The sequence below is a fragment of the Bombus pyrosoma genome, linkage group LG8 (genome assembly GCF_014825855.1).
Source record: "Bombus pyrosoma isolate SC7728 linkage group LG8, ASM1482585v1, whole genome shotgun sequence".
Taxonomy (NCBI): Eukaryota; Metazoa; Arthropoda; class Insecta; order Hymenoptera; family Apidae; genus Bombus; species Bombus pyrosoma.
The window spans coordinates 3,350,180-3,366,818 of record NC_057777.1 but is presented as its reverse complement, the minus strand read 5'-3'; the positions used below and the strand labels follow the sequence as shown (position 1 = coordinate 3,366,818).

Here is a 16,639-nt window from a genome sequence, read left to right as displayed (position 1 = left end):
AGTATACTCGTTAGACATAGAGTGTTATAACAAACATGTTATAACATAGAGTTAAGTTGTAACGAAATGACTGTTTCGTTTTTTCATTTTATTATCGGCGGGGCTCGTCGTAACGCAAAATATTGTCATTTCTTCATGACGAGTATACTCGTCAAAAATAATTAACTGGTTAATATGGTCGATCTCGCGTATATTACTACGATTGATGCTGAGAGGGTGCAAGGTAAGAACCGAATGTAAAAACCAATATGTAAAAACCAAACGTACAAATAGAAAATAAAAATTATTTCAGATGTAGCAATATTAATCGTTAATTGCACGATGTTGACTTTAAAATATAACAATCAGAAGATCTTCCAAAGGACTTAGTCTAATAATATTCAATTAGATTCCATATCGTGCCTAAATTGTCGTGAGTAGTCTACGAGTAACATTAATTCATTCAAAGATCTTCATTGGCAACATTGACATTGATAAAGACATCGAAGGAATCTTCAACGAAGAAAATCTTTCGAAATACCTGCCACTTCGTCAAAATCGAACTCGACTTACAACTAATCTAAGAAGAATATAATTTTGGCAATACTAATCGAGGATTAAATTGACAAAACCTACACTAAAAAATTAGTAGAAAATAACAACATCGAAGAGTCTCTAATATCCGAAGAAAATCTATCAAAGGACTTTCCATCAAATCGATTTTTCACTTACATCAAACTTAGGTTCTACCTTTTTAATTATTCTCATAAAAATACCAACTAGCATAAAAATCCGCAGTCTATCTAGCAATTTAACGACGTTGATCAATGATTGAATTTATAAAATGCTCATCAACAAAAAACCCCCCCACAAAATAGAAATACCAAAGAGGAGCAATTCAAAAAAAGAAATCCATCGAAAGACTTTCCAGTCCATCGATATCAAATTAGATCCGTGAAATCGGATTTAAAGCGAACGACTTGTTTTCTTCGTTCACCAGGATGAATCGTCGTCGTTCAAGTTCACTTGGACGATACGTCACACTCTAATAAGAAGTCGAAGCCGCGCCGGTTGCTTCGATGTAGGCTAATAAGAGAACAGCACGCGATCCAAGAAAGCCCAGAGGCACAACGCCCTCCTCTACCGGGGCTTTTGCTCCTTTTAACCATCGGCTCGATCGTAATGAGCAACGACACCACCCACCGGACAAGCCTTTCCAACCGGAATATGCTGGCGTTAAGCCTGTTTCAAACTGGCGATCGCGGTGCGGTCAGATCGCGTCAAGCGAAGCACCGTTTCCATGAAAATCGTTTACACGTAGTCCGAAGAGAGCATTCACATTAGGCGATAAGGTTAAGCGAAACGAAAATCTGATGGCCGTGGAGTTGGTTCGCTAGCGATGAAGAACACGGTCGACGGTGGAGAAGGAACACGGAGGATGAGCGTTTGATTAAATTTGCACGAAATTGCAGCAAACTGGTCCATCTCGGTCGAATAATATAACGTGACACGTCTGGCGAAACGAGATTGTGGGTCGAAACGGAGAAAAACAATCCGCCAACTTCTCCAGCCACGCAATTATCACGCAGTTACTTCCATTTAGCGCTTACACTGGTCGCATTACTACCGCAAACATATCTCATTCGTCATCTTATGTATACTGATGCAAAATTAACGCGATTTTTATTACGGTTTAGCTGAAGTACGACTGACTGGGCTAGGGTTCGATTGTCTCTGATCGTCTGGCGCGAATGCTTCGGTAAAATCCTAAATTTTCATCGATCGTAATCTGACCGTACCTTTCATCGCTAGTGTGAATCAGGCTTAAGCGATTTCGACCGATGTCTGACTCGATCTAATCGCGATCGTATAAACTGAAGATCTCGACGCTCGTATACCGAAGACCAGGAAAAATCGTCTGAAAGTTGGGCCGTGATTGGTCGTGAAAAATCAACATGGAAGACGAGAAGGTTCTCGTTCTTCGCACGCCTGACACGATAGGAATGCTTTAGACAGAGGCGGAAACATTCTGCTCATATCTGCCTCTCTCGCAAGAACGCGGATTTTGTTGACCTTTCATGTTCGTAGATCGTGGATCGTGGATCTGATCGTACCGTTATCGCTAGTGTGAAACTGGCTTTAGCCTCGGAAACCACACTGCCAACCTAACGAGTCATGGTAATGCGATCCGGTTGCCAGAGAATTTCGATTATAATCGCGTTGACGTTTCATCGGCGTGGAAATTAATGGTATTGGCCAGAGTGCTTGTTTAAGGGAATTTTAACACCTTCAAATCGAGTATTGATTATCGTTGATATGTCGTTCGAATTTCTACAGCGTACACGCGTGTTCGATCTGTTCTAGGGAATTTTAACACGAGCGTAGAGAAGATAGCGATTTGCATTGAATATTTTACAACTGTTGAATATCAGATTAGATAGAGTGTATTTTAGAATATTTAGTTTATTTTAGAAATGGGTTTTGTAAAGTTGAGAATTCTACGATTGGAAACTTTAAAATTCGAAGCTCCGATTCTGAGAATTTTAAAACTTGAAACTTCAAAATCGAGAGCTCTAGAACTCGGGATTCTAGAACCAAGAGAACTCTAGAACTCGAAACTCTAGAACCGAAAGAACTCTAGAACTCAGAACTCTAGAACTCGGAACTCTAGAACTCGGAACTCTAGAACTCGGAACTCTAGAACTCGGAACTCTAGAACTGAGAGAACTCTATAACTCGGAACTCGAAAGAGCGCCGAGAGAACTCCGCGCTCTAACATCAGGATTGTAGTTTGACATTCTAAAACTGGAAGGTTTCGATACCGAGAACTCTAAAATCAAGAACTCTTCAATTAAGAACTTCATAATCGAGAGTCCTAAGATTGGGACTCTGAATTCGAGAACTGTAAAGCTGGGAGCTTCAAAGTCAGGGTTCTTGGAAATCAATACTCCAGTAGCGAAGGTACTACAACCGAGAACTCTAAAATGTAGCACTTGTAAAAGTTAGAACTTTTTGAAGTTCGAAATTTATAACTTTATGTTACCTAGATTAGTTGTATGTTACGCATTCAAATGGAAAATTTCTGAAGAAAAAGAACTGTTGGGAACGCGAATGATCGATGAGTTGTGATTAACGTTTTCTAAGATGTTATTTTTATATCTTTGGAAGGAAAATGGAAATCGCGAAGATCAAGATCTCTATTCTCCGTAATACGTGGGTTTCTTATATCCTACGCACTGAAATCTTTCAACAAACAATTTTTATATTTCCATAACGAAACTTTTTAGGAAATGTCAATCACCGATGACTCACGCTTAGGACTCTTTAACGCAAAATTTTTACATCTTTGCGAAGATAAAATGACCAATCGAACACTTGCGTGGTAATACGCGTGTTTCTAAAAAGAAATGTAGTGTAATAAAATACATTTAGGGTTTTAAGGTAAAGTCCTTATGTTTTTCTTTTTTTTTTTTTTTTTTTTTGTAACAATTGGGTCACTGGTGCCTGGCCCATTAAAATTCTCGAGATTTTATCTCTCTGAAAAATTGTAAGAAGAAGACGAGAAGAAACTACGAAGAAAGGTACTTGTAAGGCAAAGCTTTTTTATTCCGAAGGAAAATCTACGAGACACAAGTTATTCGTATTTTCCCAAGAACGAAAACATCGTTGATCGAATAAGAAATACGAAAAAGCAACAACCATAAAGTAACTTTACTTCCGTAAAACGAAATGTTCAAAATTAGATATAAATAGAAAATGAAATAGTAAGATCGCTGTAAGTTATTTGTAACTTTGTAACAACAAGAAATATCTTTATTAACCGAAGGAGAAATACAAGGAACAATAATTATAAATCGTCTCTTTATTTTCGTAACGCGATATATCCAAACTTAATTTCCATATTCGCTTCTACAACTTCCAACAACGCGCTTCTAGTAGAATCCTTAATTCAAACTATCTAACTTTATCGCGATCCTCTGAATATTAAAATATTCTAATTGAAACGTCATCTGGAGCGGCAGAGCCGGAATATTCTTCGCCGAGACCGACTCTCGCGCGTTGCAAGAAGAAAGAAGTTCGTTTTGCGGAAATTGGGTCTTCTGCGTGCGTTTCAAAAAGATTTGTAACTCTACGCGGTTACCTATATCGAAAGAAATACGTCCGAAAAAATTGCCTTTCAGCAGGCAAAAAGATACGGCAACCATAAATATTTAAAGAATCTGTCGATTACTCGTAATCTGTATTCGAACGAATGAAATCTAATATCATTAGAAACTGATCCTTCTGTCAGCCAAAAATTCCATTATCCCAACAGTTTTCTTGTTTTCGTATCGTTTCGGATAAAACCGTATTTAATCTAACCGTATTTAATTGCATTCGATACGTTTGAAGACGCGAACATCATTTTTCATTGTCTTAGCGTCTTAGCAGGATGAAGATGAATTTGGGTCGGGGTAACCTGATCTTCGACCATGATCCTAAGTTATTAACCCTCGTAAGCTTCGTTCCTTCGCTTTCCACTCTCGTGTCTCTACCAGTTACGTTGGATAGAAAATTGTTTGTACTAAACAAAGCACAGAGATCATAGACAATATTCTGGCGGTTTAGACTCTTCAATGTCATTCTTCTCGTTCATCGCGAACGGTAAGTTTTTCAAATTGGTATAAAACTATGGGAGCTTACAAAGCAACGCAACTGACGCAACTGAGAAAGAAGGTACCTTGGTACTAAATAACAAATTACTACTCGAATAATGAGAAAGATTGTCGGTATTAACAGATTACCGGTCGGTAAGCGTCGGCGACAAAAAACTGATTAATCGGCTATCGGTCGGTAAAATAAACAGAGTTACGCATCAGCCTGAGAATTTCTTTCAAAACATATAAAATTCTATTATCAGATTAATTAATTTCTCAATTTTTGTTAATATAGGAATTTACATAGAGTTAGACGAACGAAAGAAACAACAACGAATGTACAATTTGAAATAAAATGTTGAAACCGGTCGCTTGGCCTGGTTAGATTGCCATTAACCTAACAGAGTACAGTGGCCCAGTACGTGATGGCAACTAAGTGATTGCGGATCTCGTCAATACCACCTAATGGCAAAATCCGCAATCACTTAGTTGCCAACCCAATAATTTTTTTTTTTTAATTCTTTACATTCACAATTTGTCCAATTTGGACATTTGGTAGAATCTTTTAGCTATTTGATTATCATGTGGGTGACTACCCCCAGCGGAGTACCATCTTCGTGTTTGTTAGGTTATATTCTTTGTGACCCAATAATTTGACAGAAATTTTTCCCTATTTTCTACATCGAAAAATTCCGACGATCTGTGTGATTTTAGCCGTACGATGGAATAGAAGAGAATTCGGGACGAAACTATAGAATCTGAGGAGCAGAACCGACGCGTAACAGAGATTCAATGGAAGGCTATCGTATTCGCACGGTTTAATCAGCGAATGCCATTTCTCCGTACAGTTTTCACATCGCCGTCAGGCTAAACTTGTCTTTTCCATCAGTTTTCCAACAACGATGCCTTGCGAAAGTCTGAGTGAGTCATCGACTCATTTGTTTAAACGCTTCTGCAACTCGGCTCTGAAATGACTGCACGCTTTGAAATCCCACCGCTCGTTATTTACCTTGCGGTTAGCCTTTCCTACCTGATATCATTCTTTCCTGTCTTTTAAATCTTTTTAAAATCCAGTCTCGTTTTTACGATGGTAGCGTGGCTTCTTTCAATTTTCCCCTCTACGTCTATCAAGTCATTCGATAGGATGCAGTAACGCAACTTCTCTTGTTGAAATGAAATATTTTAATATCGCGCAGGTTCTCTTAAAACTTTACCGACCGCTAGCGGTTCAACGGCAGACGCACGTCCGACCGGCAGCTCAGCCGCAAATTCGCTGTTTCGGTTTAGACTCTTCGATACCATTCTTTTCGTTCATCGCGAACGACAAGTTCTTCAAATTGGTATAAAACCGTGGGAGCTTACAAAGCAACGCAACTGAGAAAGAAGGTACCTTGGTACTAAATAACAAATTACTGCTCGAATAATGAGAAAGATTGTCGGCGACAGAAAACCGATTAATAGGCTGTTGGTCGGTAAGCGTCGGCGACAGAAACCCGATTAATAGGCTGTCGGTCGGTAAGCGCCGGAGACAAGAAACCGATTAATCGGCTACCGGTCGATAAATTAATTTTTAAAAAGATTGAGTTTTAACTAAAAAAGAAAAGAAAAAAAAGCGATTAAAGTTTGGGTTTCGTTAAGACTCCGACGAGAAAATCAGAGCAGCAGGAAGCATAGGGGATAAACGATCGTGAGCAACAACGTTTAAAACGAAAGCAACGGTCCCGATTGTTGCATTGTGTCCGAGGCTGTTCTCAAGGAAAACCGAGCAGATCGCGTCATCGATGCTCGCTGCACAGTCGTATGCGTAATTTCTTGGCCATTGTATCGCCTTTTTCACAAATGGTGCGTCATCTTTCTCTGAGATTCACCTTCATCCTTCCAACGTTTCAATAATTTACATAAAAATTTCCATTTGCAGAATTGCAAGCTTCGTAACGTTTAAATTGCGATATAATGTAACGTTTAAATTGCAACATACGTACATCTGAATTCAAACCAAACTGCGACTTTCTTCTGCACAATTTATTTAAACCTTGACCCAGGGAACTTGAAACTGGTGTAAGCCTGATATTCGTAATATTTGACTCAATAACTTTGTGACGTTTAATTTAAGAGAACAATCCGAGAGTTAGCTGGCGGCAAAGCAAAGTCTGAGCTTGATCTTTTCACGTCTGATTCGAAGGTTTGCAAGTTTAACTTGAATTCGATAAAGTTTCCCAAAGCGCTAACCGAAACTTAAATCGAGTTTAATCAGCTCTTTGTGACGTTCAATTGGACGAGTATCGACTTGATAAAATTCTCGCTTCGAATTATAAATTTCGATGACGTAAATAAAATATCGATGATAAGTGGAGCTACGGAATAATTAAAAATAATTCAATATCAGCAGCCACAAATGCTACTGATTTGTATTTAGTTGCTATTCGAATTCTCCATCTAGCGACAAATATTTGACGATCACCTTAAATTGAATTTATTAGGAGTTTAATTGTACGTAGTTCAGTTAATAAACGAGACATTTACCACATGGTATCTTAATCACCGTTATATTGTTTTCAGTTGAATATTTCGCTGTGACAAAGCTAGCTAATTATCTAAAGCAATTGTTCGACGTACCAATAAATAAGCTATCTCGACCGTACTTTAATCCTTATCGGCAATAAATCTACCACGGTTAATCCGGTTGAAACTGCTGCCGCTTAAAATCCTCCTCGGTGGAACCTTCCAGAAAATTAATCAAGATCGTAGCGAATCTCCTTTCATTAATTAAAATATTACTTTACTTCATCGCGTACAAACGTACCTTAATACGTTGTCTTATCGCTAATAATACGTTGATTGAAAACGGCAGGCTGCGATAAAATATTCCATTTTCTCGAGATCATAACGAGCATCCCGATATTAATTCGGCAAGATAAATAATTATTCGTTTCGTTTCGTTTGATCTGAGTGTAGGCAACGAAGATAGGAAAAGCTTCGTAGTAATTCTACTTTCGCGATTGAATTGTACGTACCGCAATTCCGACACAATTCAATTCTGTACGCAGTAAATACAGGCAAATTATAGCGCAATTCCAACTACGTTGAGTTCTAGGCACCGAAATCCTAACGTCGTTGAATTATGTGCCCGGCAATTCCAAAAAAATCCAATTCTTTATGCAGCAATTGCAACGCAAGCCAATTTCGCGCACGACAACTCCAGCGTGGTCGAATCGCGTTTCTCGCATTTCCAACGCAGTCTAATTTTGCACTCGGCAATTCCAACGCAATTGCATGCTCCGCAATTCCAGTGCAAGCCGATCCTACGTATCGCAATTACAGTGCAGTACGACTCTTTGTGCGATAATTTTAACGCAACTCCATTCTATGTCACTCAATTCCAATCAACGACCAAAATCCTGTACGAAATTTCCTATTGCGATTCCACGCAAATGGACATGATATACATAATACGTAAATTGAAATTTGCGATATCTGAATTTTTCGCATAAATTTCGACACGGAAATATGCAAAAGGAAAAAGGAGAGTGTCTATATAATGGCAAATGAATACATAGAAATGATCAGACTGACGCTAGGTTTGTGTAAACGAATTGTCAAGCGAACAGAAATGGAATCGACAGAATGGACAGAATCGACGAAGGATTGTCAACTTTCACTACGTCATCGATCGTTGCGTTGGCTAGCCACTAGTAGCTAGCCTGTCGAGCGAATTTCATCGTGGAAAGACATGGTTGACACGAATCTGGACGCATCGACACCTATCTCATGAACGGAACTGTACCCGGAGTGCGCGTTAACGGTACCAGAAATGCTATCTACACTGCTACGCTCGCTTCGTTTACTCGCCACGTGTTCAATGCGTGTGTAGACCGCCTGTTAACATAGTTATCGCATTCGGTTATCGATAACGCTTCCTCGTTGCCGTCGTTGTTATTGTTCATACTGTAGCCTGTTGTTTGTTCTGTATAGATGATAGACAGGCGGCTGGTCAACGATATTGACAAAAATACACGCGTTCGATGTATTGCAGGGAATTTGAACACGAGCGTAGAAAAGTTGGTGATCTAGATGGAACATTTTCAAATTGTAAAAATCGAGAAAAGAGGCACTGAAAGTTCAGAACAGAAGTACGTCGGAACTGAGAAATTTGGAAATGGTAATTCCAGAATTGCGAGTTCTACAATTGGAAACTGTGAAATAGAGAATTTTTTAATCGATAGCTTCGATGTTGAGAATTCTGCGATTTGCAACTCTGAAAATAGTGCTTCCAAGTGGAAAGTCTTTGAACTCTGAAATTAGGATGTTTATAATCCGGTACTTTAAAGTTGGAAAGTTTTAATATCGAGAAGTATAAGACCGAGAACTCTGCAACTAGGAACATTCTAAACGAAAACTCGAAAATTTGGAACTTTGAGTTTAAACATTCTGAAATTAAGGACTGTAAAAGTGAGGATGTTTGAGAAAGAATTAAAGAATTCTAAAAACTCGGGAATCCTGCAAGTTGTAATCTTCAGATCTGGAACTCGAAGGCCGAGGTCCAAATAATTATATAAATGTCCTTCAATTTGGAATTTAAAAACCTAGAATTTTAAAACCAAGGCCTTTCTACTATTAGCGGCATTACAATTTGGAAATCTGAAATTAAATCATGTTCAGAATTCCAGGATTGTCGAAATTTCGGAGTCGGACAGCTGCTACCTTTGCAAGATTATAATCGCGAGTTTTACGATTTTTTGACCTGATTCATATGACATTGAACGAATTACATCATCCAGGGAAACTGTTTTGCAATTCGGCTCGATGCAATTTGACAACAGTACGGCCAGCTTTGTATCGCAAAGGAAACAGGTCAATGAATGTAGAACAGATGGTAGCCTCAAGATTTCAACGAGTCTGCCACGTACGCCATTCATGTTTTACGTGACAATTAATCAAAAGCTTCATTTCTTGAATTTAATAAACAGAGATATTTTTCGTTTCGGCCATACGTTTCTCACACCTCCATAAACATAAATTCGTGAGTGCAATTAATGAAACAGAGTTTCACTGAAGATTTATTTCATTCATTAAATATTAATAATATGTAAGCGATAATGAATTAGATTGAATATTTTAGAATGGCGGAACCGAGAACTCTGAAACAGGAATTCTCGAATCGGGAACTCTACAATTGGGAACTTGGAAATGGAGAATTCTAAAATTGGTACCTTTGATGTTGAGAGTTCGGAAGCACGGAACTCTACTATCGAGAACTCTAGGACTCGGAACTCTAAATCCAGAGAACTCTAGAACTCGGAACTAAAAAAAGTCGGGAGAACTCTGAAATTGAGAACTTCGAAGTAGACAATTTTTTAACCTCGGCACTCTAATATTGGGATTGCAGTTTGGAACTCTAAAACGGCAAGGTTTTAATACTGAAAATTTGAAAATCAAGAACTCGCAACTTCATAATCGAGAATCCTGAAATTGGGAGTTCTGAATTCAACAACTGCGAAACAGGGAACTGTGTAGTTGGGATCTTTGGAAACGAATACTCCTAAGTCGAGAGTTCCGTAGGCAATGCGGAACTCCGAAACGGAGAATCATAAAATTTGAAACTGTAGGATTCATCATTGGAGAATTCTACAACTTTCAAGCTTTAAATCTAATAAAATATTACATCATTACGATACAAATATTACACAGATGATGTCATACCAAAGAATGCTGCAGCACTTTGAATATTTTATACGTTCTCGCGCGTTATATATATGGGTTTTTGCGCTTGCAAATTTCCAATCTTTAAGTATTTGTAGACTACCAGATTCACGGTAGTTATGTAGTAAATCAACCAATTATCGTCGAGAGATTTATTTCCAATTAAAAAGCGAGCATCGAAGAAGCAGGAGAACAGGAATTCATTCGCGACGATTGATTAAGGTTAATGGAAAAAAATGTCCGGCCGCTTTCTAATCCTAAAATACAACGGTCGGTTGAAAAACAGGAACGAGGAATGGATTATCAAGTGTGAAACGCACGGAACTTCTATTAACCCGACTGGGAAGAACAAGTTCGACACTGTTTCTTGCGTTTCTACGTTTCACAGTCAGTTTTCGCGTGACTAATTCCACATAAACGTTATACATAACTCGAGACCACCGTGAAAAGAAAAATACGTTTCTGCTATTGCTATCTCTTCAGAAAAAAAAAAAAAGAAAAGAGAAGCAAAAGAAAGAAAGAAAGAAACAAAAATAAATTTCGTACGTGATACGACTATTGGAACGAGATTTCCTAACCTAACGGACCGCCATTTCCATTGATCGCGCAGCCAGCATTTTTATAACTGCATTAAAGTTAATTAGAAAGCGTGATTTTCATATCACGCGAGGATACGTTCTTGTCCACGAATTTTCATTTAAGTACGAGATTCTCTTACGAGGTTAGGTTGCTTCTTGTCGGATCGTAACGTATACATATTAGGTTAGGTACATATGATACTCTTTTTTCGTAAAATAAAATTCTAACCTCGCGCAATTTCTCTGAAGCATCGTATAAGTTAAGCGAGGCAATTTTCACACGATTCACGCCACTTTCTTATCGATTAACTATATTCCTACTTATTAACTATATACTTTCATTTTTCCCAGATTCGTAAGATTTATTAGTTCTAGAATTCAAAGATCCTTGAAACATGTATGATGTTATAGTTTCTCTTCGAGTGATTTATATTGTAAAAATAAAAAAGAAAAAGAAAAATAATAAAACGACTTATAATATATTCAAAAATGATCTTATAAAGAGAGGATAAACTTTCAGATATTACATTCATATTTCTAGTAACTTCTAGGGTATAATTTTTCGGAGTGTAAAGTCGCAGTAAGAAAATCGCAAGAACATGCGATCGCGGATATTTATGCAAGTTGGTATTTTCATGAAAGTAATCAGCAGACATGGTCAAACGAGCGATTTGGAAATTTAATTTCAAATTCTACATTCGTTGTTATTTCGTTCGTCTAACTTCACGTAAATTCTTACATTAACAAAAATTGAGAAATTGTTTAGTCAGATATTTGAAGAACCCACGTAAAATTAAACGAACGAAAGAGATGACAACGAACGTACAATGTTAAATAAAATTTTGAAACTGGTCGTTTCACCAGGCCTCATGAGCTTGATGTTAAAGACACGAAACCTGGGTAGCTTTCCATATGACGTTCGTTTTATGCATTTTTTCACCTTCAAATTTCCAATAAATTCGATGACATTATATCAGTAATACGATATTAAATTCAAACTTGGAAGAGCCTAATATATTTTTATTTCTTTTCTTTACGAACCAGGCAAATTCGAGAATTGTTATCTTCCTGAATCTGAATCTTTTACTGAACTCGAATATTTGTATTTTCCAGTGAAACGAATTCGATACGAAAATAGTTTATTTTCTGTCGTGTCGCGATGCAATTAAACGATGACCAAGCGAAATGTCAAACTGACGTTTGCGTAATAACGAAAAAGGCGGTGTTCCATTCGTGCCTGTCTGCAAAATCCTCGTGGAACGACACAGGTGAGCAAGAAGAGGTAAGAGAGGTGGAAGACAAAAGAATCATCCAGCTGTGAGACCTTCGAGCGTCGATTCTGATATGCAACTGAATCTTGTTGATCGATCGCGTTCATTTGCGTAAGCTTTATTAATATTTCAATGTAGTATCCGATATTTCCAATCGAGTCTACCCTCTAACTCTTTGTTCCAATACACAAGACTATTTCTGACTATATTCTTAATCCAGATATGCTTATCATTCTTCTAGAAAAATAGTCGCAAGACAATCCGATTTTGAAACTTTCGATAGCTTTATTTACGTTACGTACTTTAGTCTTTTGTGTTAAAAGATGTGAATAAATTAACATTCAAGCAAAAGATATATAATTTAACGTCGATAAATTAATAGTAATAAGATAATATGGTAATTTCAGCAATAAAAATCTATCTGGTCGAACCAAAGGTTTCAGAACAACGAGAACAATTTTGAAAACGATCGTAAAAGAATTTGGATATATTTGGTGGTGAGTCGATGTGATTGTATTTATAATTCGAGCACGCTGTATTCATCGCTGTGTTTAGCATCCGACCGCAATCTGAATTTCTAACAATATTTGCCCAAGTTTTTAATTTGCTCGATCAATTATCGGGCTGCGAGGTGAAGCGGATTAGCCGAGACACATCAAGGCTACAACAGTTCTATGATTTCAAGAACAAATGGAGGGAAAAAATAGCCAAATCGTAAGGTTTAAACGAGTTCTGTACATCGTACGAAACTCGTGGAAAATTACGTGAAATTGCAATCGAAATCGATTAAAAGCGTTACGAGAAATCACGATTAAAATCGATTAAAAGCGTCACTAAAAATCACAGTCTCATACGTGGAAACTTACGGGACACAGGGCTTTTTAAATTTGCCGAAACATTTAAATCGATCAGTAGCGTCGTGATTCTCATCGAAATTCAATAAATCACGCGATACTTCAATTTCACTCGTCCTGCTCGTCAACGCGTGGTACTTTTACTTTGCACCTGGTAACATTTCCGAGAAAATTAATAAAAAAAAAAATTGGGCCAAATTAGTCCAAAGATCGCTAAAAATTTGGAAAAGTCGCCAGACATTTCCACGCTTTCCTTCCAAGAAACTCTGGATATACCTGGTATCCTCAAACGATGCGTATGCAAACACAAAGGCAGCATAAAACTGTGAAACACCACGGCGTACTAACGATACACTGCACTAAACTGTCGATAGTCGTGAGAAGAACGCAGGCGGAGAAGAGAAACGACGTTCGTCGCAGCGGTCGCCTTCTTCCACACAATTTCGCGTACGCGCTCGAAGCGCATTACGGCCAGCAGCTTGTTAAATAATTAGATTTAGCCGCGTCGGACAGTCTCTAAATTGATGTCACCGTCATCGCCGACAGTCGAAACCTTATGACGCACGAATCGCGAATATAATGCGCATCATTATCGCGTAGTTATGGCCGTCAGAACCAATAAACGCGTGTTGCGCCCAATTTTCCTCCATCGATCATCGTATTATCGACTTCTTATCGTACAGCCGTTTATTTTCCGTTTCCACCTTCCTCCATAGTCTTCGGTATTTTGTCGTCGTTCGCGGTATTTTTTTTTATTCGAATGTAATTAATACGTTCGACAATTCCAACAATCTCGCGAAGCTGAATTTCGTACGTCGGAATTTCCAAACAACTGTATTCTGCACGAGCGCAATTCCGATCTCTGGGCGTCGCAATTCCGTCAATTGCGAGCTCGATGCGCCGCAATTCCCACGTGAACAATTTCTGTGCGTGGCAACTCCGATGCAACGATCGTTTCTATTTATGTTCCACTATTTCGGCGCGGGTCGATTCTGAGAGTGGCAATTGCGACCAATTCCGCGTGCGGTGATTTCAGCGCGTCGCGATTCCACCGTAGTCGAATTTCTTGTATTCACAATTGCAAAGCTATTCGATTCTACGCGCGACAATTCCAGCGCACCTCGGTCCTACGTGCAACGATTCTAACGCGGCACAATTTTATTCACCGCGTTTCCAGCGAATTCCAATCCGTCATGTGTCGCAATTCCAAGAAATCCAGCTCCTATAATTGATTTTTTGTCGTCTTATTTGGTGGTTCTGGGCAATTAACCAAATTCTCGTAACTTTACGAAATCTAGTTATTATTTAGTTGCAAACTAAACTGGTTTTTCGGTCTGCGAATTTTGCCCCATCACAAAATTGATTTTGCTTTTTTATCCTTTTCTTCTCTTCCCCAAGAGAGCTCCGGGTATTAATTGGTAATCGATTTATCCGTCGTTGCTGCGGAAGATTCGATTAGAGGCGGGAGACTGGCGAAGTTCACGAGGAAGCGACGTCGGTTCGGGGACCGATAATTCGACCAACTTCGAACTGTTTAAAACTTGCTACTTAATCTTTCCACTCTCTCTCTCTCTCTCTCTCTCTTATTGAGAAGACCAGCTTTGGTAGAAGCAGAATATCACCCAACTTTGGCCTAAGCTTTTATCTTTGAAAAAACACACTCTTCCGTTTCACGTCCTTTTCGACCAACTTCAACTTTGACTCGTACTTTCTTCCATATTTCATCTCGTACTTCGGTTGTTACTTATATCCCTGTTATTTATCGTTATCGCTTGTATATGTCAGCTGTCAAAGTTTATATTCCACCGAGTGTCCACTGCAGAGTTCACAACCTGCGTTAACGGTCGCTTTCTCGAGATCGGGAGCGCGCAACGGACGATCGCCAAACACCACGCGACGATTTCACTGAAAAAATGTTCTGCACCCGATCAGCCGTATTTGCTCGCACGAACCGAGCAAATTCTTCGCGAGATACATGATTATGTAAAGACGAACGAACGGACGATACAGCCGATCCAAATGTCGTATCCGAGAAACGAATCGTCTCTACTTCTCGCGATTTATTCCGCTTTCAATTCGCATCGTGACACAAGGTTCGCGACACATCGATAGCTGCGATCGAGTTTTTCCAGCGATACCCGGACAACGGATCGCGATTTTCGTAACGCGATCCAGAAGAAACAGAGTCGACGTGAAAGTCTGTCGGCGTACACACCACGTCCTTCCCTTCTCACCTTCTCCTTCCCTCGCTCGTTCCTTTTCTCTCCGTTCGTTTGACTTTCCACGGGCGTAACGCGAGAGCAAAACGTTCAATAGACGCCGCTATACTTTGAACTTCGACCGATCGTGCTTTCGCTTCATCTTCGATTTCACCGACTGGCCGCCATGGTTGCTCCTTTCCCGATCGTACAACGTTTTATCGCAACTCCACTCGACTCGCTTTCCATCCGATTCGACGCTCGGCACCTCCGCTCGAACTTGCGAGAACCGACCGTTTTGCCTTGAGGTTGTCGGTCCTTTTGGCTCGGATTTTAGCCCGGCATTTCGGTCACGATGTGATTTCCTTGACTCGAGCCTTAAGCCGAGCTCGAGTCGCGTATTCGAGAGGCTGCTTCAGTTTGAGGTCGAGCGCAAGGTTGCTGGCAATTCTCTGGATTTTGCTGCGTTGTCGAGATTGATACGTTGGAACACACTTGGCACCGTAATTCCGTGGCACGGGAAAATCAACGAAATGGAATTGCTTGAAAGATGGGTCGGTCGGAACGATGACAGTTGCTTTGTAATTCAACGTCTGTCAATTCCCTTGTAATTGACTTCAACGGCAGGCAATTCCTTCTAGATGGAATTGTGGCGCCGCGATTCCATGTAGCGAGAGTAATTGCCGTGTCACTCGATCTCCCCGCGATGCAATTGCAACCAGCATTCCGATACAATTGCAGCACCTTTCCAAGGCAATCGCAAAGTCGACAGATTCCATGCGCGGCAATCCCCGTTACACTAACTTCACGAACGTTTCAACTCTCACTAATCAATATTCCTGTTTTCACAACTCGAAGCACCGTTGTTCAGAGTAAAAATCCTCCTTATCAATCCACCCGGTTAAACCACTTATCCTACATCTAGAGCCGTATAATTAAAAGATATCGTGAACTAGTTGCACGCACGCGTGGCCGTATTTCAACCGTGTGACAGATATTCGCGCGGCAAAACTCGATTCAAGATCCGCGCGCCGTATACTCGCCGACGCCCGCGGCGGAATCGCGATGTTTATTTTAAAGTTGCGGGGCCTGGCGCCATCGAGAGCGCACGGAGCAACGACGAGGCACACGCTGTCGCGGCTGTTCGCGGTTTCAGGTTGACTGGTTGGTTCGCTCGCTCACTCGCCGCGACTCGCTCGGATGTTCGCCGCGAAACCGTCGAACGGCTGCACCCCACCTCGATGGACACAACGCCGCGACGTGACGTGAGTCTCACCGTGCCCCGCTGCTCTACCCGGCTCTAGTCGTACACCTCTGTCATTTTTTCTTCTTCCTTTTACTGGGCACACATGCGTGGAATGCACGAATCTATGACTAACCGCCGCTATCGGGAGCGTTCCATGTCCACACGAGACGAGAATC

At 39.9% G+C, this 16,639-nt stretch overlaps 1 protein-coding gene across 5 annotated transcripts in view; it reads right to left on the bottom strand.

The window, feature by feature from the left end:
• The window catches only part of LOC122570102 (IQ motif and SEC7 domain-containing protein 2), a 137,573-nt gene that overhangs the window by 43,449 nt on the left and 77,485 nt on the right, over positions 1 to 16,639 (bottom strand). The window contains exon 1 of one of the 5 annotated variants that reach the window (XM_043731997.1): positions 13,296 to 16,475. The exons of the other annotated variants lie outside the window; for them this stretch is intronic. The gene's annotated coding sequence lies outside the window, so the exon portion shown is untranslated. Of the gene's footprint in view, positions 1 to 13,295; positions 16,476 to 16,639 lie in introns of those variants that run through there. 5 annotated transcript variants of the gene reach the window in all.